Source organism: Pongo abelii, chromosome 13 (genome assembly GCF_028885655.2).
Source record: "Pongo abelii isolate AG06213 chromosome 13, NHGRI_mPonAbe1-v2.0_pri, whole genome shotgun sequence".
NCBI classification, from domain to species: domain Eukaryota; kingdom Metazoa; phylum Chordata; class Mammalia; order Primates; family Hominidae; genus Pongo; species Pongo abelii.
In genome coordinates, this window is record NC_071998.2 from 44,455,511 (window position 1) to 44,479,604 (window position 24,094).

Sequence of the window (24,094 nt, forward strand, 5' to 3'; positions counted from 1 at the left end):
GGGCACATTTGATCCACAAACACAGGATCATATATCACATCAGACCAAGGAGCCCACTTTATAGCACAGAAGGGACTACTATGAACATATGACCACGGATCCACTAATCATAACAGTTACAGCACTGCCCAGTAGCTGCTGCTCTGCTGGACCACAGGGATAGCATTTTCAAATAGCAGCTGATGTGCCAGCTTGGAGAGGGTGCTGTAAGGAGGGGGCCCCATCCTATAGTATACAGTGTACACTCACATATAATGACCGTTACGTGGTATTATGTCCCCAGTAGGTAGAATACCAAGACTTGGGAAGAAAAGTGATATTGGGATTGCCCCTGATTATCCCCACAGACCCATTTGGATAATTTATGCTTTCTGTCTCTGAAACTGCGTGTGTCAAAGACCCATAAGTTCTGAACCTCAGAGAGGGAATGCTTCCACCAGAGGACACAGCAAGAGTATCACTAACTTTGAATTCTGACTGCTACCTGGTTACTTTGAGCTCTCAAATGTGGGATGTCCCTTAGATGGGGTGTGTCCTAAGATGAGGTAGCTTTCTTTGACTGAGGTCAGTGCCGAGGGAGGAACTTGGCTACGAACCTTCAGCAGCCATGACTCCTGGCATCTGAGGAAATGAGTGTCTTCATCTTGAAGAACGGATTGGCCAACAACCACAGCATCCACTACAGTCCATTCCTTGCACTGCTGGGCAGCGTACAACTTTTATGGACATTTCGCCCCATCTGGGAACAGCTTTCTGAGGATTCTGGTAAGTTTCTCTTCCTCGCAAAATTATAGGAAATCAGTGACACAATTTATAATTCCCAACACTGGAGCTGGTCTTAGGGACACAATGGATGGTCATCATTTTATCCATCTGTTGTAGCCACACTACCACTCAAGTTCTCCTCTGCCTCATCTCCTTACAGCTATTGTTTCTGTGAGCAAGCCCTAGTGTGCATGCAACTCTCCACCACGGAGCCTTATTTCCAAGGACTCTGCCCTTCATATCTCAATTTCCCCTTTCCTCAGAGGGACATTAAATATTTTGCAATAAATACAGTGCTTACAAATAGCCTTACAGAGAGTATATTGACCTGCAAACATAATATCATCTGCTCACCTATGACAATTTTCAGCTTGTAAGGCAGGTATCTTTCTCTAAAACTTACCTGGAAAACTGGTAGACAATTCTCCCTAAGAGTTTTAATTTTAAGGGGACACAAGTGCAAAAAAGCAGTTACACTTGCTATATTCATTAGTTTGCAAGGGCTGCTATAAGCAGCACCATAAGCTGAATGGCTTAAACAAAAGAAATGTACCGCTCATGGATCTAGAGGCTGGAAGTTCAAGATTAAGGCATTGGCAGGTAAGTTCCTTCTGAGGGCCGAGAGGGAGAATCTGTTCTAGGCTGTTCCTCTCCCCTAACTTCTAGTGATTTGCTGGCAATTTTTGGTGTTCCCTGGCTTATGGGGCATTACCCCAATCTCTTCCTTTGTCTTCACACAGCATTCTCCCTGTGTGAGCGTCTCTGGTCCAAATTTCCCTTTTTATAAGGACATCAATCACACTGGATTAGGAGCCTACCCTGTTCTACCATGACCTCATCTTAATGTAACAAATTATATATGTAATGACCCTATTTCCAAAATAAGATTAGATTTTGCGATACTGGGGATGAGGACCTCAGCATATGAATTCTTGTGAGACACAATTCAGCCCATGGAACTGAACTTTGGGGAAAAGATTGCATTTATTTGGGTAGTTAAGTGGGAGAAAATACAAACTGTAGAAGTAATAGGCCTGGGACTCTTTTCATGTGGAAAATTTAGATCATGATTCCCCAAGAAAAATGACTTGCTGTCCACTTGCTGTTTGGGGCATCTCCTGCATGGCTGACTTTCAGATGAGGCAGCAGAAAGCACTAGACTCCATTTGTATCCTGACTTGTACCTGTCTCTTTGCTCCATCTGAAAACTTTATGGTAGAAAAAGAATCAAGTGTCTTCTCTGCATGAGTCCCTAGTAACTGGTTACAGCTAATCTTCTGGAGAAGGAGAATTCAATCTAGCAATTAGAATTATGGGCACAACTTCTGGAAGATGAAAACCCTCATCATCCTGTTTGGTTCACTGAACCTGAAAGGCCCGCATACCATCTCTCATGGCCAAATCGAACATCTGCATTTTGGTTGGTACATGCCTTTGGAGTTGGCACTGGCCCTGTGACCACAGTACATTCTATTGCAGCTATTCTAGTGGCTTGGCTCCTTTTTATCCCCTTAGGTCTTCTGGTGGAGCAAGAGGACACCCATGGTGGAAGCCAAGAGAGTCATCTTAATGAATGGCATATTACAGCCCTTGTGAATGGGACTTGCATTGTTCCATAGCATAGCTGGCCAAATTCCTGTGATTGACGGGTCAAGTTAAATCAGGCATAAAAGTGATGTGGAGTCTTTTCTTTCGGGAAACCTGTCACAAAAGCACTCTTGTCCCAACCAAGGCTCCTTTTTGTATGCAGTCTTACAGAAAAGTTAAATATTATATATGAATGTGGAGCATGTCCTGTGTAGGAGGACTCTGGAACTAAAGTTAGTCAGACTTACAAAGTAAAGAGCTGTCCCATGCCCTTACTTGTACCATTCATGCGGTGGATCTGGGTGCACAGACCCCTGACTATAAAACCTGGGTCAACGCCTCCAGCTGTGGCCTCTCCTCTAACAACCAACTCATTAAACGCAGGATTCAGGAACCTGGTGGAACTTGGCCACAACTGCAAAAAACATATTTCAGTCCCGAAGTGTCAGAGTCGGGGGCAGAGGCGGGAGGATGAACCAAACGCTAGAGCAAATAAAAACATCTTTTAAAATGTTGCCTGCTCGCTGCCAAATGGGAGCTCAGAGGGAGTGCCACCAGGAGCAGTTCCACATGGCGAGGCCTTCCGTGGAGAAGCCTGGCTGGCAGGCTGGGAGGATTCAGTAATTAACACTGTCAAAGCCTCATGAGGCCCCATTTCAGCAGCTCGATTTGGAACCGGCTGCCCGAGTACAGTCACCCTTCAGCGGCACAGCTGGGGTGTGGAGTCCATCAGCAGCTGGTGCATGTGTGGCTTAAACTTTGCTGTGAGGTAGAAGGAAATCTACGGGGATTCTTTTGGGCGCTTTAACCCCATGGGGACGGGGGCTCACAGTATCTGATTTTTGAATAGTCAATTAAATGAGGGGCTTTAAGAATGCTGGAGCAGCCCACTCCTGGAAATAATAGCACTGAGATGGCTCCATAACAAGATCAGAGCCAGAGAGCCACACAAGGATACTTCAGGCTATAGCCCTGTACATATGGAACAGGCTGTTGTGGGCTGGAAGGAGGGCCGAGGAAACATTGGGAAGGATAGATAAAGTTACAACCTATGAAATAGACTCTGAAACAGGGTATGGTAAAGGAAGGGTTATAGCCATCTCTTAAAAAAAATTAGTGAGTAGGAGCTGTGCTGTAATAGAAGAAATGTAAACTGGGTTTATGGTTTCAATTCCCAAGACCAACACTCTTAGCACTGTGAAGTTAGGCAAGTTACTCAACCTTTTTAAACTCATTTCTTTATATACATAAAATTAGGATTATGATAGCTCATATTGAATGTTTTTTTATCATGAATATATATGTAGACCGATAGTATCTAGTAAAGAAGCTATAAATATATGAATATATACACATATGTATAATTTTGTGTATATCTGTCATTTATTGATCAACTACTATGCACTCAACAAACATTTATTGAGTACCTCCTATGAGCAGGCAAGTCTTGATATATAACAAGTCAGATTCCTCTTCTCTTGGGGCATACATTCTAGTAAATGAAGAAAAGAAAACAGACAACTGAACATGTAAATAAACAATGTATTTTCAGATTGTGGGGAGACCTATCCTCAGCATTTAAAAGGATGGTACGATGAAGAACTGAAAAGACTGCTTTAGGTAGAACAGTCCGAGGATATTTAAATAATTTTCCTCATGCAATTTTGCTGATATCCCTGTTGTGGCAGGCACTACTGTTACCATTCGCCAACAGAGAAACTGAAGTTCTATAGGTTAGCTCTAACAAAGCAGGTTTAAAAATGTGGATACTCAATCAGAATTGAGTGAGCTACACTGAATACATCCTCTTCAGTTCGTGGACATCTAAAATCAATGGCTGTTTCCAGCCCATATTCGCTTTTCTTTTGTAGGTAAAATATTGTTTGCTAGAACCTATATGTGTTATATATTTTGAATGAACGACATCCACTTAGAATTTTGGAATATAGGTTACCTATCATTAAGCACTGGAAAAGACATGAAAGGACCTAAGACCATTATAGTGCTAGGTTACAGACCAGGTTCCTGTCGCAGGCATTTCAAGCAATCTTAGGAGACTCTTTCACAATAAACCAAGACTCCTCTCAAGAGATTAAGACAGTTGAGTGGAACTGCTTCGAACAAATATCTTTGAATTGGAAAATATCGCATCTTCAGTTTTATTCTTTTCATGTTTCTTTCTAAAGCCTTTATTACTTGTCACGTTGTATATGGTTTAAGTAAAGGGCAGATACCTAAACTTGCATTGTGGGGAAAATATTGCAACGGGGAGGAGGAAATTAAATCATATATATCTTTGTCAGAACATGTTTTTAGCTAGATTTGAAGCATCAGTATCTTTTTTTATTATGCCAAGTTTTAAAATTATGTGAAACATATGTCTTCCTTGGGCCCACAGGAAGGACGCAGCTAAAGAAGGGTAAAATGGTGCTAATGAGAAGCTAAAATCATAGAGGTGAGAGCCAGGATTCAAGCTCTCACATCTCCACAATCATTGTTCTTTCCAGGTTACTATATTGCTTTGTGCATAAAGAATCATGTAAATTTGCCAAACATCGCATCAGGCACAGGGTAGACAACAATAAATGCTGATGTCTGTATATGGCTGAGGAAATGAATGAACAAATGGATGATAGCACAGATCGCCTCCACCACTGCTTCTCTGTCTTATGTTTCACCCTCTCTTCTTACTACTTCCCAGTGACGCCCCTAGGTTCCAGGCACCCTAATTCCTTGGTTGCCCCTGTCTGACTTTTGCTAACCTTAAATATCTTGCCTTTTCTTGTGTTATTTTCTCACTCCTTTCTCATCAGACTTTCTCACCCCCTGAGTGTGCCAAGGCCTTCCCAGCTTCACCTCTCAAAAGGCTCCCAGACTTAGTAAATACTGTCAGTCTTGTCCAAGATTTAGCCCAGATTTATCTGACACCACTGAGTCCCAAGCACTTAATTTTCACCCTATGTTGTTTCACTCAACCTTTAAAACAACCCATATGTGGCATGGTTCCCATTCTACACTGAAGAAAACTGAAGCCCAGAGCATTTACCAACTTCTCCAAAGTTGCCCTGCTGGTAAGTAGTGGAGTGATAAATAAACCTATGTCCTGTGCCCTGATTTGCTGGCCAAAAGCACGACAATGTACCAACATTGGTTCTATTTACCCTTCCTTCCTTAGTGGTGAGTAGTCAATAGGGTGACAGTATGTAGGGAAGGAAAATAACTGTGAAAGATCCTTCCGAATCACCCCATGCAGAACCAAGTAGTTGAGTACTGGGGAGTGGTAACTAACATTTTGGGAAGTAGCATTTTGCTAAAACTTTAATGGTGAGCCTTGTCACACACTACATTTCCTAGATCTGCTCTGTTAAGCAGCTAATTAATTCTCTTGGGGTGATTACTCAGCTACCAGAAATGGTCTGCTGCAGGCCCGTGCCCCTAGGCACAGTCTGAGTTAAATAAACAGCAGAAGAACCTGAAGTGGCAGGGTTGTAGCCACTCCTTCCTCAGGTCAGCACTTGGAACACTTGCTTGTTCTGGGCTGGGCTGCACAGCATCATGCACAGGTGGGTGTTCTGTAAGTGCTTTTTAATGATGGTGGTAGTGGTGATGTATGAAGGTCTGTTTATACTTGCAGAGAGGGTCGTGTATTTTAACAAGGAGGACTTTTGATTGGCATTTCAAAGAGGCCAGTGTTGTTGGAAAATGTCAGCACCCTGTGTAGGAGGGCACTTCATAAGTGTTAAGGGATTGGGTCTGCTAAGGGGATTAGGATAATTGTTTTGGAGTGAATGGGCAGGCTCAGTAAAGGTGACCTGAAGTCATTTTAATGGGCATCGTGGAACTCATGGTGACAACTCAGACTAGTGGATTAAGATGCTCTGATGGAAATTCCCAATCACTGCTTAGCATTGGTTCCGTTGGGATACTGGATGCCTATTGTATTGCTATACCTGGTAGGGTGACTCAATTTCTGGGCTCTAGTAAAGAAATGCTGATCAAAGGAACTGCCACCCCACCATGTGACACAGGGCTCCTTTGCCTCCAAAGATGAAAGGTGCCTATTTCCATGGCACTTATTATTCAGGGAGAGTCTTTTAATGCATGCCAGTTAAAGATCAATCAGGGATGAAGTCAAACAGTCTCAGAATAGAAAGTCCTATGGATGAAAGCAAAGAAGGGAAACTTTCTCCTGAGTAAGCACCAGGCCTGCTTGCTGAAAGTTAGTATTACATCTAGTTTGCAGGCTTTAGGAATAAAAGATAAGCTTCAGAATGAATGCACGGGTAGATTCCGAGTTTAAAAAAATAGTGGTTTATATTATGTACTAGTAGTCCATGTCTACCTGCAATCCTTTATATATGATAGAAATGTTGGGTAAAAAACTTAAATTTCAAGTACTGGTTGACCCAGCCAAAAATTATTGAATCGGGTCCTTTTTTTGGCCAAAGGCTGGGATGCTATCATTGCCCTTCATGTTTGGATACTTTTGCTTTATGCAACTTGAATTTCTTTGTACATGAGACTGTCCAATGGCCATAAGTATCACAACCACCCTAAAAGAACTAAAAAAAGGTATTCTTGAAACAAAAACTGGCTTTTTCTGCAACTTTATTTCATCATGAATATATGAAGATAATTGCTGATTGGTGATTTCAAAGTTTATAGTGCTGTCAGCTGGCATGGGGGCTTTAAACAATAATGCTCTGAACAATTATAGTTTATCTAAATCAGATGCTCATTAAGGAATTGGCTAGAGTGGACAAGTAGGGAAGCATAAGGCAGGCAGGACAACACATCAGCTTGGGAGCTATGGAATGTCCAGCTTTGCTGCATTGTGAGATTTGCTCCTGCAGCAAACAAACTTTGGGTTCCTATAGAATACAAATTGAGGAATTGTATAAACAAGTAGCACTCAGTCTGGAAATTCCATGCCTTCCCACATTGGTTTTTGTAAACAGAGTCTTAACACCCACATTACATACCTGGCCTGGGCTGCCTATAATCATTCCAGTTCTTTTGGTGAGTAGACAGTAACTGTTTCAGATACTAGACTCTTTCTTTTTTAAGTTTAATGCTTATATTCTTTATTTATGGAGCATAACTGGTCCAAGATAGCTCTTCTTTAAATTAAAAAATGCATAATATGTAATAAAATTTACTGTTTCTCTATGCAACATGCTCTTTCTCTACACACATTCATCTTTGAAATTCCTCACTCAGGATTCTCAAAGGGCCAAGGAGAGTAATGAAGATCTTGATGAAATAGCCCAAAACTTTGAAATATTCTTTCTCTAGAACAGTGTCAGAACCACTGTGGGTGGTTGTTAAAAATTGAGATTCCTGGAATTTAACCAAGGTCTACTAAATCAAAATCTTGAGCTGGTTCAGGAACCTTCCATTCATATAAGTCTCACAAGCACTTTTGTGAACCTCTGCCAGATGCCACCAATTTGTTTTCAGGGACAATGCTACACCTATTCTAGTGTTTTGGGTGAGTAATTCTCATGCTTATAGAGAAATTCATCTAGGTTTGCTTACCTACATTTTTATCTGATTCTAGGGAGATGGATTAGTGTCTAAATAATTTATCTAAAACAGAAACAAGGATTTAAACAAAAATCTTCTTCCTGGTCCTTTCCGCTCCTCCCTCTCCTCCTTTTCTCTTCTTTTAAAACTTTCCTGGCCTCAGTTACAAACATATGTGTCATACTGAGGAAGATAGAGGGTAAAATGCCAGATAACAATAAAATGTCAAGGTGAGCCAACCTCGTTTTTGGGATTCATGTAGAAAATCTGAGGGGGGAAAATTTATTTACAGGTGGGTTCTCCAGAGGAAGAATGGCACACTGCAAGGCTCTTAGGGAGAGCATAGGAGAGCTGGAAAGGTGAATGCTGAAGAATAAAATAAAGACATAATTTATGAAAGAGGACAAACAGTAGTAAACTGAAGATACCGAGGGATGTAAATTTTACACAAAATACAACCCAGCATCACTATGCTGGTGAATGTTGTGTGAGGAAGAAAAGAGTTTAAAGAAATTTATTTGACTTCTAGGTGAGCCAAAGAAGCGACTACTCACCTACTTATTAACAAAAATATGGAATCACAAAGTTTTAGCCGATATACCTCCATTGCGACTATCCTCAAGTCCCAAAAGTCACAGGGAACATACCCAGATAACTCTCTCACTCTCATAAAAATCCACATTGGCTGGGCATGGTGGCTAACGCCTGTAATCCCAACACTTTGGGAGGCCGAGGTGGGCAGATTGCTTGAGTTCAGGAGCTGGAGACCAGCCTGGACAACACAGTGAAACCTCATCTCTACTAAAAATACAAAAAACTATCCAGGCATGGTGACGGGCACCTGGCAAAGCGTGGTATGATTTGGCAATCCATAGGCCTCTTCTGGTCTTATATGATTCCCTAATCCAGCTACAGAGCTTTTATTCATTTTTATCAAGAAAACCATTCCCTTGGCTTAAGACCGAATGCTTTAAAAAGTCCAAAATCACAAGGCACAAAAATCCACTTTACAACCAGGTGCTCAGTGAAAGTAGCTAGAAAATCACGGCCCAGGGAGGCTGGGCTGGAGAGACATGGATGGATAGATGTGGTTGTGAACTGTCTGAGGCTGGAAGCCCTGGCATCCTGTCCCAGAGCTGGGGAGGGGCTGCAATCGGGAAGAGCATTACCAGACAGTAAAGGAAACTAAAGGGCAGCATCGAGTGAGGAAACTTCAAAGATAACATTTTCTTGCTTCATAATAATTCCCAAGGCTAGGTCTGATTATGACATTAGTGGAATGAGTAAAATAGGTGGAAAAGCTGAGGCAGGGAGAAGTTGGATACTTCTTTAATATGATGCATGGACATAGCCAATACTAAGAGACAGACTGTGTGTCAGGCAGTCATTTAACCTTCAGGCAGCTATTGTTTTCTCTAAATTAAACCAACACTGAGGGATTATTTAGGGGAAGGATAGACTGATTTTCTAATTTGTCAAAGGCTAAAGAAAAATATAATCAACTTCATTCTCCTGTTAATGAGAGAACAATATCCATGTACTCTTTTTCTTTGGCAGGATTAGTTCTAATCATTCTTGCCTGTGAGAACTGAATTTCCTGGAGAAAGGCATTGGGAAAGTTGAAGTTAGAGTTACACGTTTTCAAACTGATCGTAAAATCTTTTTCTAAGTGGAAAATAGGTTAAATAATGTGGTCTTATCTTCTTACTACCCTGTCCCTCCAGTTTCTGGCTTCTGGTTGTGTAGCAAGGACTTTAGGGTTGGGGGAGCAAAATAGTTATAAAATGTTGAGCCCTACAAATGGTAGATTTGGCTTCTGTGATCCTGCTAATTGGGTAGGTTCCTGCCTTCTCCCTCACACATACATCCCCAAGGGCTTCACGGCATGCATGGAGACAAGTTCAGGGATTGATTCTAAAGTAATGGGATCAATGCTCACAAATTGTGTGAATATCAGCCTTATTTAGATCTGGGATTCAGTTTTGTCAGTGTGCTTTGGTGTGAGATTAGGAAGTAAACAAGGCCTTTGGTGAAAAGGAAAGAGTGTATTATGTCCACATGAATTAAAATTTGTATTAAAAAACACAAACCCTGCGTAGTCCAGCAAACAAAAATAATAAAAGCCCAAATATGAAACTGCAGGTCAGAGCCTTTGGGATGCCGGTTTATGTCTTCTGTTTTAAAGCCGTATTTCATATTTATAAATGCTGTTCCAAACTCAAACTGTAAAGCAGGTTTGGATTTGGGGGTATTTTTGGTCATCTACCTTTCTTGCAATACTCTATCATTAAACTAGTAATTGAAAGGCAAGTAAACAGGAGCCATGCATTTCTTTGACTTTTAAAATGGAGTATACATGAACCTCAAATATTGAAATTTATCTAAGTATATATACTATTTTATTGATTTGATTATATATAGCTATTTCTTAACATATTATTCTAAGATGGTACTAGCAAAAGGGAATGATTTTCAAAAGCATTCTGAGGAGCACAAGAATGAAAACAAAATGATACCACACTATTGGGAGGCAGAGTCTGTGTAATACTATTATTGTTACTGTTAATAATAATATTTCCTAATCTGTAACAACATTAACTAGTATATAGTAAGAGCTTAACTCATGTTTGTTGAATTAAAAAAATCAAAGTTCTATAATACGCCATCTTCTACAGCATCTTGTATTTCGAAGTCCTGGGTAGAAATGTCAGCATAATCAATAACTAACCTGCCATCATAGCAGTGTAACAGAAATCTATGTCTTAAATTAAGACATAAAGAAAAATACCTCTACTCCCCAAGTCCCATAGATAGAAAACAACTCAGTGATTTTGTAATTTGCTCATGTCTCATTGAAATAATGCATTGTAGAACTGAAGCATCTACTAAGAGGACGAATGTGCAGTAAATTCTAACCAGTTAAACCTTAATAGTGTAAATGAAACCTTTAAATTCTGTGAACCACTAGCAGCCTTGCAACTCTTTACATGTGCAAAAAATTGAATGAAGACATATGGTCACCATCAACTTGGTTATTTAATTCTGAGATGACACACGTATTAATCTAACTGAAAAGGGGAAGCTACTATATAGCTGGTTGTAATTAGCCCACCACAAATTTCTATAACTACTTCAGTCTAAACCAAAAGCCAAAATGGCATTTCATGATTACACCATCCCACCCAGATTTGCATTTCTTGATGAATTCCCAAGGTTAGGATATGAGCCATACTGTAAAACCAACCCTCAATTACACCTTTTTAGAGGGGAAGATTAGTGGCAGGTGGTGCCTGCTATAAAAGCCTCATTAAAACACCTTCTGGTGGAGTTTCACAAAAGGAAGCCACCAGATGGAGACCCATCTCCACATGGCAGTCTTACCTCAAATGAGAGTTTCACCTGACACTTTGGGGACAGACAATTTTTCTCACCTAACAAGCCACTGAGGTTCAAAAGATGATCTATTAGGATTAATCGTACTTGATCACTAATCCATTGTAATGCCATATGCTGAAAGCGTTGTTCACTGTTAAGCCTGGAGCCAGGTAGAGCCCCTCTGGTAATGTAAACCCTCCCATTTTCCTGCAGCTAATCTAATTTCACCTCCTCCCAGACCTTGAATGTCAGGAATGATGCTTAACTCTTCCTACACTGCCTCTGATGCATTTTTGAATGGTAGCAAATCTGATCTCAAAGGTAATGATGCTGAAACCTGCTGACTAATTGGAAAATGATTTTCCTGGTGGTGGTGTTTAGTGGGGCGAATGGATAAAAGGTATTCATTCTACTGTGCACAAATTCAAAGAGTTAGCCCTGGCCTTCTTATCTGCACAGCTCGATATTACTCATCTCCTCCTCTTCCCTCCTTCTCTAAATATGTGTTTGTTGAATCTGTGATTTATTGAATTTGAACAATCAGCCAGCTGGGCAGCAAGAGTGAAATTTATGTCTCATAGAGGAAATTCCGTCACCTTATGCAGTCCTTGAAATGGCAAGTAGTTTTTCCAGTGGTTTGCCTTTGGTATAGGTCCAAACCATTAAGTGCCAAACAGCGTAACTCACCACATATACGCGTGCACATACACATATATAGTTTTCTTATGTGTTTTGTGTTATGCTACTTACAAAGCACCACCCACAATGCACTTTCTTGCTCAAGGCCCCATATTTCTGAGTTGCGCGCATAATCATACACACAGGCGATATGAGCCCCACACATTTTGCTCTATCCCTGATCTCCAATATGAGGAATTAAATGGAGTAACTTTCAAATTCCCTGCAATATTTTATGATCACTTGGTTCCAGCCCTAAACAGACTGCTAGAGGGAATAGAGAAAATATTCCATCTGCAATGTACACTAAACAATGTCATCAAGATGACAAGAGTCGTCCTAAAGTCATACCATGCATTAAGCAAATGAGGCCAGGCCCCCAGTGCATACTAAATGCTGTGCTTCACACCTTCCTAAAAAGTGCTCTCCCAAATGCCATGCTATTTAAAGCATTACTATAATTGAAAGATCTAATCAATGTTTCAAAAATGTGATCCTAATATTGCATAATGACTAGATTGAGGGAAGGTGCTTATTAAAATGCAGATTCTAAGAGAATAAAATACCTAGGAATCCAACTTACCAGGTATGTGAAGGGACCTCTTCAAGCAGAACTACAAACCACTGCTCAAGGAAATAAAAGAGGACATAAACAAATGGAAGAATATTCCATGATCATGGACAGAAGAATCAACATCATGAAAATGGCCATACTGCTCAATGTAATTTACAGATTCAATGCCATCCCCATCAAGCTACCAAGGACTTTCTTCACAGAATTGGAAAAAACTACTTTAAAGTTCATATGGAACCAAGAAAGAGCCCGCATAGCCAAGACAATCCTAAGCCAAAAGAAAAAGCTGGAGGCATCATGCTACCCAACTTCAAACTATACTATAAGGCTACAGTAACCAAAATAGTATGTTACTGGTATCAAAACAGAGATATAGACCAATGGAACAGAACAGAGGCCTCAGAAATAACCCCACACATCTACAAACATCTGATTTTTGACAAACGTGACAAAAACAAGCAATGGGAAAAGGATTCCCTATTTAATAAATGGTGCTGGGAAAACTGGCTAGCCATAGGTAGAAAGCTGAAACTGGATCCCTTCCTTACACCTTATACAAAAATTAATTCAAGATGGATTAAAGACTTAAATGTAAGACCTAAAACCACAAAAGCCCTAGAAAAAAACCTAGGCAATACCATTCAGGACATAGGCATGGGCAAAGACTTCATAACTAAAACACCAAAAGCAATGGCAACAAAAGCCAAAATTGACAAATGGCATCTAATTGAACTACAGAGCTTCGCACAGGAAAAGAAACTATCATCAGAGTGAACAGGCAACCTACAGAATGGGAGAAAATTTTTGCAATGTATCCATCTGACAAACGGCTAATAGCCAGAATCTCCCAAAAACTTAAACAAATTTACAAGAAAAAAAAAATCATCAAAAAGTGGGCAAAGGATAGGAACAGACACTTCTCAAAAGAGGACATTTATGCAGCCAACAAACTTATGAAAAAATGCTCATCATCACTGGTCATCAGAGAAATGCAAATCAAAACCACAATGAGATACCATCTCACAGCAGTTAGAATGGCGATCATTAAAAAGTCAGGAAACAACAGATACTGGAGAAATCGGAATGCTTTTACACTGTTGGTGGGAGTGTAAATTAGTTCAACCATTGTGGAAGACAGCCTGGTGATTCCTCAAGGATCTAGAATTAGAAATACCATCTGACCCAGCAATCCCATTACTGGGTATATACCCAAAGATCTCTAAATCATGTTACTATAAAGACACATGCACACATATGTTTATTGTGGCACTATTCATAATAGGAAAGACTTGGAACCAACCCAAATGTCCATCAATAATAGACTGGATAAAGAAAATGTGGCACATATACAGCATGGAATACTATGCAGCCATAAAAAAGGATGAGTTCATGTCCTTTGCAGGGACATGGATGAAGTTGGAAACCATCATTCTCAGCAAAATATCACAAGGACAGAAAACCAAACACTGCATGTTCTCACTCATAAGTGGGAGATGAACAATGAGAACACATGGGCACAGGGAGGGGAACATCACACACTGGGGCCTGTTGGGGTGTGGGGAGGGATAGGGTTAGGAGAAATACCTAATGTAAATGACGAGTTGATGGGTGCAGCAAAACAACATGGCACATGTATACCTACATAACAAACCTGCACATTGTGCACATGTACCCTAGAACTTAAAGTATAATTTAAAAAAATAAAAAAATAAAATGCAGATTCTTAGACCTCAACACATACTACTAAATCAGAGTATCCAGAGGTGGAATCTGTGCAATTACATTTTCGTTAACAAATTTTCCAGATGCTTCTGATGCACATTAAGTTTTCAAGTTGGCCAGTACAGTGGCTCACACCTGTAATCCCAGCATTTTGGGAGGCCAAGGTCGGCAGACAGCTTGAGCCCAAGAGTTCAAGATTAGCCTAGGCAACATGGTGAAACCCTGTCTCTACAAAACATACAAAAATTAGCTGGGCATGGTGGTGTGTGCCTGCGGTCCCAACTGTTCGGGGGGCTAAGGTGGGAGGTAGAGGCTGCTGTGAGCTGTGATTGCGCCACTGCACTCAAGCCTGGGCAAAAGAGTGATACCCTGTCTTTAAAAAAGAAAAAAAATTTTAAAGTCCAAGGAAAAGAACACAGGATCCCATTGCCCTTGATTCCTTGAGCCAGCAAAGTCAGGGCCCTCAGACCACTATACTCCTCTTTCCTTATCCAGAAGGCCCTGTGACACTGAGGTCAGGCAAGACAGTGACACTGGTTGGACAAGAAAGGGGATGAAAAATACCCCCACTGGCTTTCTGGATCAAATTTGTAATGTGCAAGGTTGCTATGAGTGTTTTGTGTTAGCCAAACAGTATATATAATATGTCCCATACTGTACATATTTACAAACCCTTAAAAAATCTTAAGTTTCTAATGACACTTAGTAAATATATCACTCTAGCTTTGTTCTTATAGTTTATGTAGTCACCAGACCCCAGAGATAAAAACATAGCCCCAGCTTTCTGCAGCTGGAAGAGTTTATTTTGTCATACAAGAAAACTGCTAGATTTGGCTAAGCAAGAGGGAATCTCTTAGGATTTTTATTTTTACCAAAACAAAAAACAAGAAAAAAAAACACCTCAGTAGTCAATAGTAGTCAGTCAGTTAAAATGAAGCAGGGAGTCCACACTTTTCTTATAATTACACACAGAGCATATTCCTTGTCTATTTGATACAATTGCCCTTCTGAAAAAGCTTGGATAATACCTAGTTTCATTAGTCTCCCCTTTTGTTCATAAGGACAACTTTTACTTTAACATATTAAGTCATGTAAGATGTAAACATTTTCTTATAAGTTTTGGTAATCAAACTTCTGAGAGGTAGATCCTAGTTCATCCTCAGACAGTGGAAACTGACCTTGTCTTCCTCCACCCCACCTGTAACCCACCTCCACTCTGAGCATCCATGGCATGAGTGCTTTGATAAAGGAGAAAGGAACCCAGGAGTGAGGAGTATCCTGCACTGAAGACTGGACTCAGAAGAGACAAGTCAAAGAGAGATCAGCCAGGATAGGCCTGCCCTAGGCTGGCCCTGGGGCCTAAATCTAACCATCAAGAACCATATGATCCTCTCTCTGTATGCAGGAGAGAATTGACTCTGGCCTGGTGAAGAACATGGGGGATCAGGGAAGATCAGGAAGCAGCTGATTGGGCAAGGTAGCAGTCTTTCTGCAGTGAAGTCCCCATTTTCCTTGGGACATTGTGGGACCTGCAGGGGGGTAGCGAATTATTCCCAGGTGCGTGGGTCTCTAGAGCAGCGAGAGGCATCAGAGGGGCCTCCTACTCCTTGAGTATTTGTGAACTAGGACCTAGGAAAAGGATCTGAAGGTTTGTGTCAACAGCTGACCAGTGAGGACAATCTGATCCCTAGCATCAAGCTCTCAGATCCTGTTTCTACCTAGAGGCTGGTTAGGCCTAAAGATTTAGGTTCATCACTAAAAGCTGAAACTATTTAAATTTGCCCTTTGTTGTTGTTGTTGTTGTTTTGTTCTGCTTTGGTTTTTTTATGGTGTGCTCTTCCTCTCCTTATCTCCTTTTCTCCCTTGCTGGCCTGCTACTATTGGAAGAGAAAATTAACCCTGCCATGTTGCTTTTCAAGAAATATGACTTCCAGTGACTCCCAGGATGCCATAAGGGTGAGGAGGGGGAGCTCAGAATTGAGTTTGTGACATAACAAATACAAATGATTCTGAATTTTCTTTTTCTTTTTCATTTGTATTGTTTCTTTGATAGTAACATCTATTGCTATAAAATACTACAGAGCCCGCAAACATCAGGGCACAGTTCAAAGCTTTTAGTATAAAATAGAGTGTTCTGCTTTGATAAGAAAAGAAGGCAAATTCTTACAAGGCAGCATTTATTTTTGTCTTCATCTACTATTTGTGGAATGTTGTGTTAACTCTAAATTTTCCTTGCCACATTTCCCTCAAACATGCTTTTTTCTTTTCCTTAGTTGTTATTTCTTAATTTTATCAAAATGGCTTCCCGGACTCTCCCTGGTTCTCTCTCTGAAGGATTCTGGGTATTCCTCCTTTTAAAAGTTCCTGTTGTGGCTACAGGTTGGTCATCGCCATCTTCAGGAAGTATTTGTTCTTCCTCTTGACATTCTTATGTTTTTATTTCCCATTCCCTAAATACTTTCCACTCTTACTTTAAAGTCAGAATTTCTGTGTTTTCTAAGAACATAAAATATCTAAGTTTTATTCACTTGTGGCTGTTTGCTGTTCACATTTTTGTGGATTAGGGAAAAGTGAACACACGCACGGCTCAGCCTTCAGCTTTGCGTGTGCTAGTATGTGGAAAAAGCTCTTGGTTCAAGAGTGAAGAGAGATGGTCATGATATCCAAACAGCAAACTCCCATTTTTTTCCACATTCCTTAGTCAATTTAGTTATCAAAATAAAAAATATATTTTTTCTTCTGCAAAGCATTTACTTGTAGAGCTTTTATCTTCTCTGGTTACCTCAGATTTTTCCCAAAGAAGAAATCTAAGCCCAATTAGGGTGAGTGAGGGGAGGGAGGGGCAGAGTTAGGTACCAGAATCCCCAGCGACTGCTCTCACTGGAACGGACCACAAGATTCTCTCAACCAATCCATTTTTTTCCCCATTTAACTAATAGAAGGCTGGGGAGTGACCTTTGCAGACCAGTGGGCAGGAGCTGAGAAATACTCCCCGAAATGAGCCAGGATGTATATCTGTTTACTACACAGCATGCTGGCCTGGAGCTAATGACATTAATCCTCCTACTGCTTTTCATTAGGTGACAGACAGGGAGCCACACTTCGGAGGGCATCTACTGCTTCTCCCCATCAGCCAGCTGCAAAGAGGAGTCGCTCTGGGAACAGCGCCGCCCTCCCCTCGTTTGCTTTTCTTCCTCTATTATTCCTGACATGTTCACTGAACTACAGACTGCATATGTTTAAAAATAATTAAACGCGCTCCAAACAAATAGGCAATGTTTCCACGATCCCTGCAATGAACGTTCTGCGTGTTTTGACAGATTTTTCTGTTGGCTGGATTCATCAAGCAGCCTGGCTCTTTGCTGTCATTCCCGACAACCTTACAGATAAACCCCCAGGGCAAACTCTTTGGCCTGAGCTCCTTTCTGGGCTCTGATCTTGGGCACAGAGAACTTCCAGCCTGAGAGTCTCCAGACCTTGGGGAGAATCCATGTCTGGGCTCCCAGGGCAGAGTGATTCACAAATGGAGCCATTAGACAAAAGGCAGAAGCGCTAAATAAATGTGGGGCTCTGTTTTGAATGGCGCTGCTATATTGCACTGAGAAAAGAAAGAGACTAGAAGGAAATCCTATGAGAACGCTGAAAGACTACTGTGGGGCATCAGGACCATCCTCACCCCACCCCCTGGCAAATCCTGATATTCCACATCCCTGCATGTCACCCCCTCATTCTTATTTTTTAAAAACTAAAATTCCACTGTTAAATGATGAAGATAAAGGAGAAGATACAACTTATAAAACTACATAAAATACAGCATAACCAAATAGATGAAAACATGTATAAGGAAAGCTAATTAAAGAGAAAATAGAGTAAACAGGTAAGAAAGAGACTTGGTGAATTTAGGGCATAACAAAGATGCTAAAATTAAGAGAAGCCTAATTGTTTTCCCAACAGAGACAAAGGTCTTCCTCATACAAAGGATACACTGGGATATCATCAACAATGTCCTCATCAGTATTCATTCAGGAAAAAATTGATAAGTAAGAGTGTCTTTCTCTCTCAATATTGGCTTACTACATCTTGCATAACTACTCTGGAGGAATTCGGAGGAGTAAGGAGTGTGTGGATGTATATGTCTGAGGTGTCACAAAGGAGGAGGGTGAGGGAGGAGTAATCAATACAGTTTGATTCTGAACATGGCTCTAATGGTCTGTCTTAATCCAAGGACAGCTTTAAGAGAAACCGTAGGAATGGATATTCTTTAAATCCTTAGGAAATATGCTCAACGGTGATTTGAATCAATATTGACAGCAATTAATGTGCAGGGACATTAATTTACCCACTGACTGCTCTAACAGTTGGTGGTGTCCAAGTAAGTCTTAATATCATGTGAATATTAAAGAGCCAAGAAGAACCTGCAAGAAAGTTCAAATTTCTCTGCAAGAAGGGATTTTTTTAGTATGCTGCAAAATTGTTTGTTTATCAAAGTACTAAATTCTACACCAAGAATTGGCAAACCACAGCCTGTGGGTCAAATCTAGCCTGCACTTGTTTTTGTGTGGCCTCTGAACCATAATCTGGCCCTTTTTTTTTAATGGCTGAAAAAAAATCAAAAGAAGAATAATATTTTATAACATGTGACAATTACTTGAAATTCAATTTCAGGATCCATAAATAAGGTTTTGTTGGAACCCAGCAGGCCGTCCATGGCTGTTCTTGTACTACAATGGCAGAGATGCAGCAGAGACTGTATGGCCTACCAAGCTGAAAATATTTACAATGTGGCCCTTTGCTGAGAGTTTGCTGACCCTTGTTCTATACCGTAAGCAATAGGTCATGACTACAATATTGTTAATACTTTTTCTGATTTCTAAACTAAAAACAAGCTCCCAATTGTTTAGGTTTTCTAGATGGCTATTTGATAATATGTACCAGATAACATAAAGCATGTTTGCCCTTTGAGTCATAAAGTCCACTTCTAAGGAATTTATCCAATACTGGAAAGTGGGAAACAGCATAGATACCCAACAACACAGCAAATGATTAAATAAATTATGATACAGCTATACAGTGAAATGCTCTACCCATTAAAAGAATGATTAGCTATGTGTTATCAGGACAAAAAAAAATTAGTGGAAGTATTCTGATTAGGTGCAGTGGCTCATGCCTGTAATCCCAGCACTTTGGGAAGCCGAGGTGGGTGGATCACTTGAGGTCAGGAGTTCGAGACCAGCCTGGCCAATGTGGCAAAACCCCATCTCTTCTAAAAATAAAAAAATTAGCCAGATGTGGTGGTGGGCGCCTGCAGTTCCAGCTACTTGGGAGGCTGAGGCACAAGAATCACTTGAACCTGGGAGGCAGAGGTTGCCGTGAGCTGAGATAACGCCACGGCACTCCAGCCTAGGCAACAGAGCCAGATCTTGTCTAAACAAAAGAAAACAAAACAAAACCAGATTGGGCTTTCATTGTGCTAATTGAGAGAAACTATGGAATTACCTGAAGCCTTGAAAGGTTAGATTTACATTTCATGGGCATAGAGCTACTTTTTTAAAAAAAATTATTTATTTATTTATTTATTTTTTAGAAGGAAATGAGTCTGGGAAAGAAAAGAAATGGATCTGGATTACCCTAGACCATTAGAGCCATGTTTGGGGCCTAAATGTATTGATTACTCCTCCCCTTCCTCCTTTGTGACAACTCAGATGTATTATATCCACATACTACTTACTCCTCTGAATTCCTCCAGGGTAGTTAGCTTTTGCAAGATGTGGTAAGTCTATATTGACAAAGAAACTCCCAGTTATCTATCTATCAATCAATCAATTTGTTCCTGAATGAATACTGATGAGGACATTGTTGATGATATCCCAACGTATCTTTTGTATGAGGAAGACCTTTGTCTCAGTTGGGAAAGCAATGAGGCTTCTCCTAATTTGGCAAGTTGTTTTATGCCCTAAACTCACCAAGTCTTCCCAATCTTTCCTCTTTCTATCTTATCCTATTTCTCTTTAACTTTCTTTATACGTATTTTTATTTGTTTTAGTATGTTGTGTTTTATGTAGCTTTATGAACTGTACTTTCTCTTCTCCTCCTCTTTTTTCTTCTTCATCTTTTAATAGAGGAATGGCAATTTAAAAAAATCTTTTTCGGGAGAAGATAGAAAGAGTAGGATATATTAGTGTGTTTGTTTCCTAGAGCTGCTATAACGAAGTACTACAAACTGAATGGCTTAGAACAACAGAACTTGATTATATTCCCGTTCTAAAGGCTGGAAGTCCAAAATCAAGGTGTTAGCACAACCATGCTCCCTAAATATATTAGGGAGGATCTGTTCCAGGTCTCTCTTTCTCTTTTCTTCCTCTCTTTGCCTCTCATAGCTTCAGGTGTTCCTTGACTTGTAGATGTCTTCTTCCTTCCTTTGTGTCTCTTCACATCATCTTTCCTCTCTCTCTATCTCCCTGTTCAGATTTTCCTTGTATAAAGACATCAGTCATATTGAATTAGAGCCCACCCTAATGACATAATTTTATGATTACCTCTGTTAAAACCCTATTTGCAAATAAGGTCATATTCTGAGATACTGAGGGTTTAGGAATTCAAAATATGTTTTTTGAGGGGGAGACATTTCAACCCACAACAAGCAGACACAATGAAAAAATTAAAGCAAACTGGATTTTAAAAAGTAGAGATGAGATCTTCTAGGCCCTTCAAAGAGAACTTCAGTGAGACAACTAGTTGAAGACAGTGTTTAGGCTGTTTTACTATGTCATGTAAAGAATTCCTTCTTTGTATTTATACTTTGCTGCTCCATTTCTCTTTGACTTTTCCTTTCCTTTCTTTTTCTTCTCTCTTCTATTTTTTAAGAGGGAATATACCCCCTCTTGGTATAAAATTCAAAAGGTCTAAAAATTTAAATTTACATATTTTACAAAGTAATGCAATATTTATTCATTTTATAAATATAAAAAATTAATATGTAATCATTTTAGAAAAGTTTTAAAATGCCCTGTTAGAAAAGCACAACAAAAACAATAAGCTTATGCAAAATTTCAAACCTAACAGATCATCACTGCCAATTTTAGGATTTATATTTTTGTTTTATATATACAATATAGTTGGATATTTTATACAATTGATGTTATTTCATAAACCCATTTTCTAGTCCTTTTAGCACTAACAAGCATATTATGAATATTTTCTCCTGTTACTAAATATCCTTCACAGCATGAGTTTTTGTAGTGTTCTATGAAATAAAATACCATCATATTTTCAAAGTCTTTTGTGGTATATTTAGACTGCCTTCAATTTTACAGTACTATACAAATAATTCTGTGATGAACATATTTGTAAGTAAATCTTGATTTAACTCCTTGACTACTTTTTAATTTTCTTCTAGAAATGAAATGGCTATATTAAAGTGTAAATACATTAAAATACTCTGGATAAATGTCAAATAAATTATAGCCAAACATCCATCATGGCCACTAAAAAAGTCTCAATAAACCATTTATTAAATGTCTAGTTTTATCACATGTGACTTTCCTAGTGTGCCATCTAAGACAACCTAATTAAAAATTACTCCCTTACGTATTGTAGCTACGTAAGATAATTAGCTACAAAATACCTATAAAATGTCTACAAAAATGCTTGTTTTACTTCAGAAAAGTTTAGACAATCTTTTTTTTTCACACAGTAATCTAGTACATGAAAATGCCCAAAAAAATTATATCAGAGTTTAAATCATTATGGTGGTTTCTAAAACAGATGCAAATCCTTTTAACTTTCCTCCCATTGAAAAGTGTAGTCTATCTTTCCTTTCCTTCTCCCTGGTAGACTTGTGACCAATTCCACCAATAAAGGATGGTGGAACTGACACTGCAGCTTCTGAGGTGACACTATGCAAAGGCCACTTGGTTTGCAGCTTCCACCTTGCTTTAGTGGAATACTTGGTTGTCACGGGGGAAGTGTTCCTTGAGCCACCATGTCGGAGAGGGTACCTATAGACACTTGGACCTATAGTCCCAACTGAGCTCAACCTTGCAGCCACATCCACTGAGGTGTCAAATATTAGGTTGGTGAAAACATAATTGTGATTTTTGCATTTTTAAAATTTGCCATTTGATATTGGAATACATTCTTAAACAAAAGTGGTTATGTTATACATCATGTTAATGTACATTTCTTTATGTTTTTTGACAATTATTACTATTAATTTTGTATTTATTTTAGACTATGGAAATGGTGTGAGACAAAAAGCAAATTTGAGCGATTTTCTTATTCAAATTCAAAATGGGTCATAAAGCAGCAGAGACAACTCGTAAAATCAACAATGCATTTGGCCCAGGAACTGCTAACGAATGTACAGTACAGTGGCGGTTCAAGAAGTTTCACAGAGGAGATGAGAGCCTTGAAGATAAGGAGCACAGCAGCCGGCCATCAGAAGTTGATAATAATCAATTGAGAGCACTCATCGAAGCTAATCCACTTACAACTACTCGAGAAGTTGCCGAAGATCTCAGTGTCGACCACTCTATGGTCAGTAGGCATTTGAAGCAAATTGGAAAGATGAAAAAATTTGGGTAAGTGGATGCCTCGTGAGCTGAGCAAAAATAAAAAAAAAAATAGTCATTTTGAAGTGTCATCTTCTCTTATTCTACACAACAGCAATGAACCATTTCTCCATTGGATTGTGATGTGCAATGAAAAGTGGATTTTATATGACAACCAGTGATGACCAGGTCAGTGGTTGAACTGAGAGGAAGCTCCAAAGCACTTCCGAAAATCAAACTTGCACAAAAAAAAGGTTATGGTCACTGCTGGGTGGTCTGCTGCTTGTCTGATCCACTACAGCTTTCTGAATCCAGGTGAAAACATTACATCTGAGATGTGTGATCAGCAAATCGATGAGATGCACCAAAAACTGCAATGCCTGGAGCTGGCATTGGTCAATAGAAAGGGCCCAATTCTTCTCGACAAGCCTGACCACACATTGCACAACTAAAGCTTCAAAAGTTGAAGAAATTGGGCTACGAAGTTTTGCCTCATCCACCATATTCACGTGACCTTTTGCCAACCGACTACCACTTCTTCAAGCATCTCGACAACTTTGTCCAGGGAAAATGCTTCCACCACCAGCAGGATGCAGAAAATGCTTTCCAATAGTTTGTCAAATCCTGAAGCACAGATTTTTATACTACAGGAATAAACAAACTTATGTCAAATCCTGAAGCACAGATTTTTATGCTACAGGAATAAACAAACTTATTTCTCATTGACAAAAATGTGTTAATTGTAATCATTCCTATTTTGACCAATAAAGATGTGTTTGAGCCTAGTTACGATTTAAAATTCATGGTCCAAAACCACAATTACTTTTGCACCAACCTAATAAGAGCCTGAAGAAGTCATCTTGAAGTGAATCCTCCAGCCCCAGCTGTGGCAGTTCCCAAGGCATTTAAATCACCCCCAGTTGAGTCCCCATATATTATGAAGTAGAGGCAAGCCATCCCTGCAGTTCCCTGAATTCCTGACATGCAGAATTTCTTACTAAAATGGTTATTTTTTAATGTCACTAATATTTGGAGTGATTTGTTATGCAGTCTTAATACCAACAATGATTTTTTTGGCATTCTTTACATTGAGAGAGTACATATTCAACTCACTCAAAACAGCTTCAAATAATTTAGGTATGACGTTAAAAGATATAAAGGCAGAAAATGCCTGTGTTTTGTCCCAGTGGAATTTATATGATCCAACAACAGACTATCACCATGAAATCATACTTTGATGCTAGCATTCTAGTACAGAAGCTATTTAGAAGAATAAATAGCCAAGAGTTGAATCCAAATCTCTGCAGTCTAGTTCAAA

The 24,094-nt window shown here is 39.6% G+C and overlaps 1 pseudogene; it reads left to right on the plus strand.

The window, feature by feature from the left end:
- The first annotated feature begins 22,459 nt into the window (after positions 1–22,459).
- LOC129047752 (histone-lysine N-methyltransferase SETMAR-like) lies at positions 22,460–23,544 on the plus strand (annotated as a pseudogene).
- Positions 23,545–24,094: the final 550 nt, after the last annotated feature.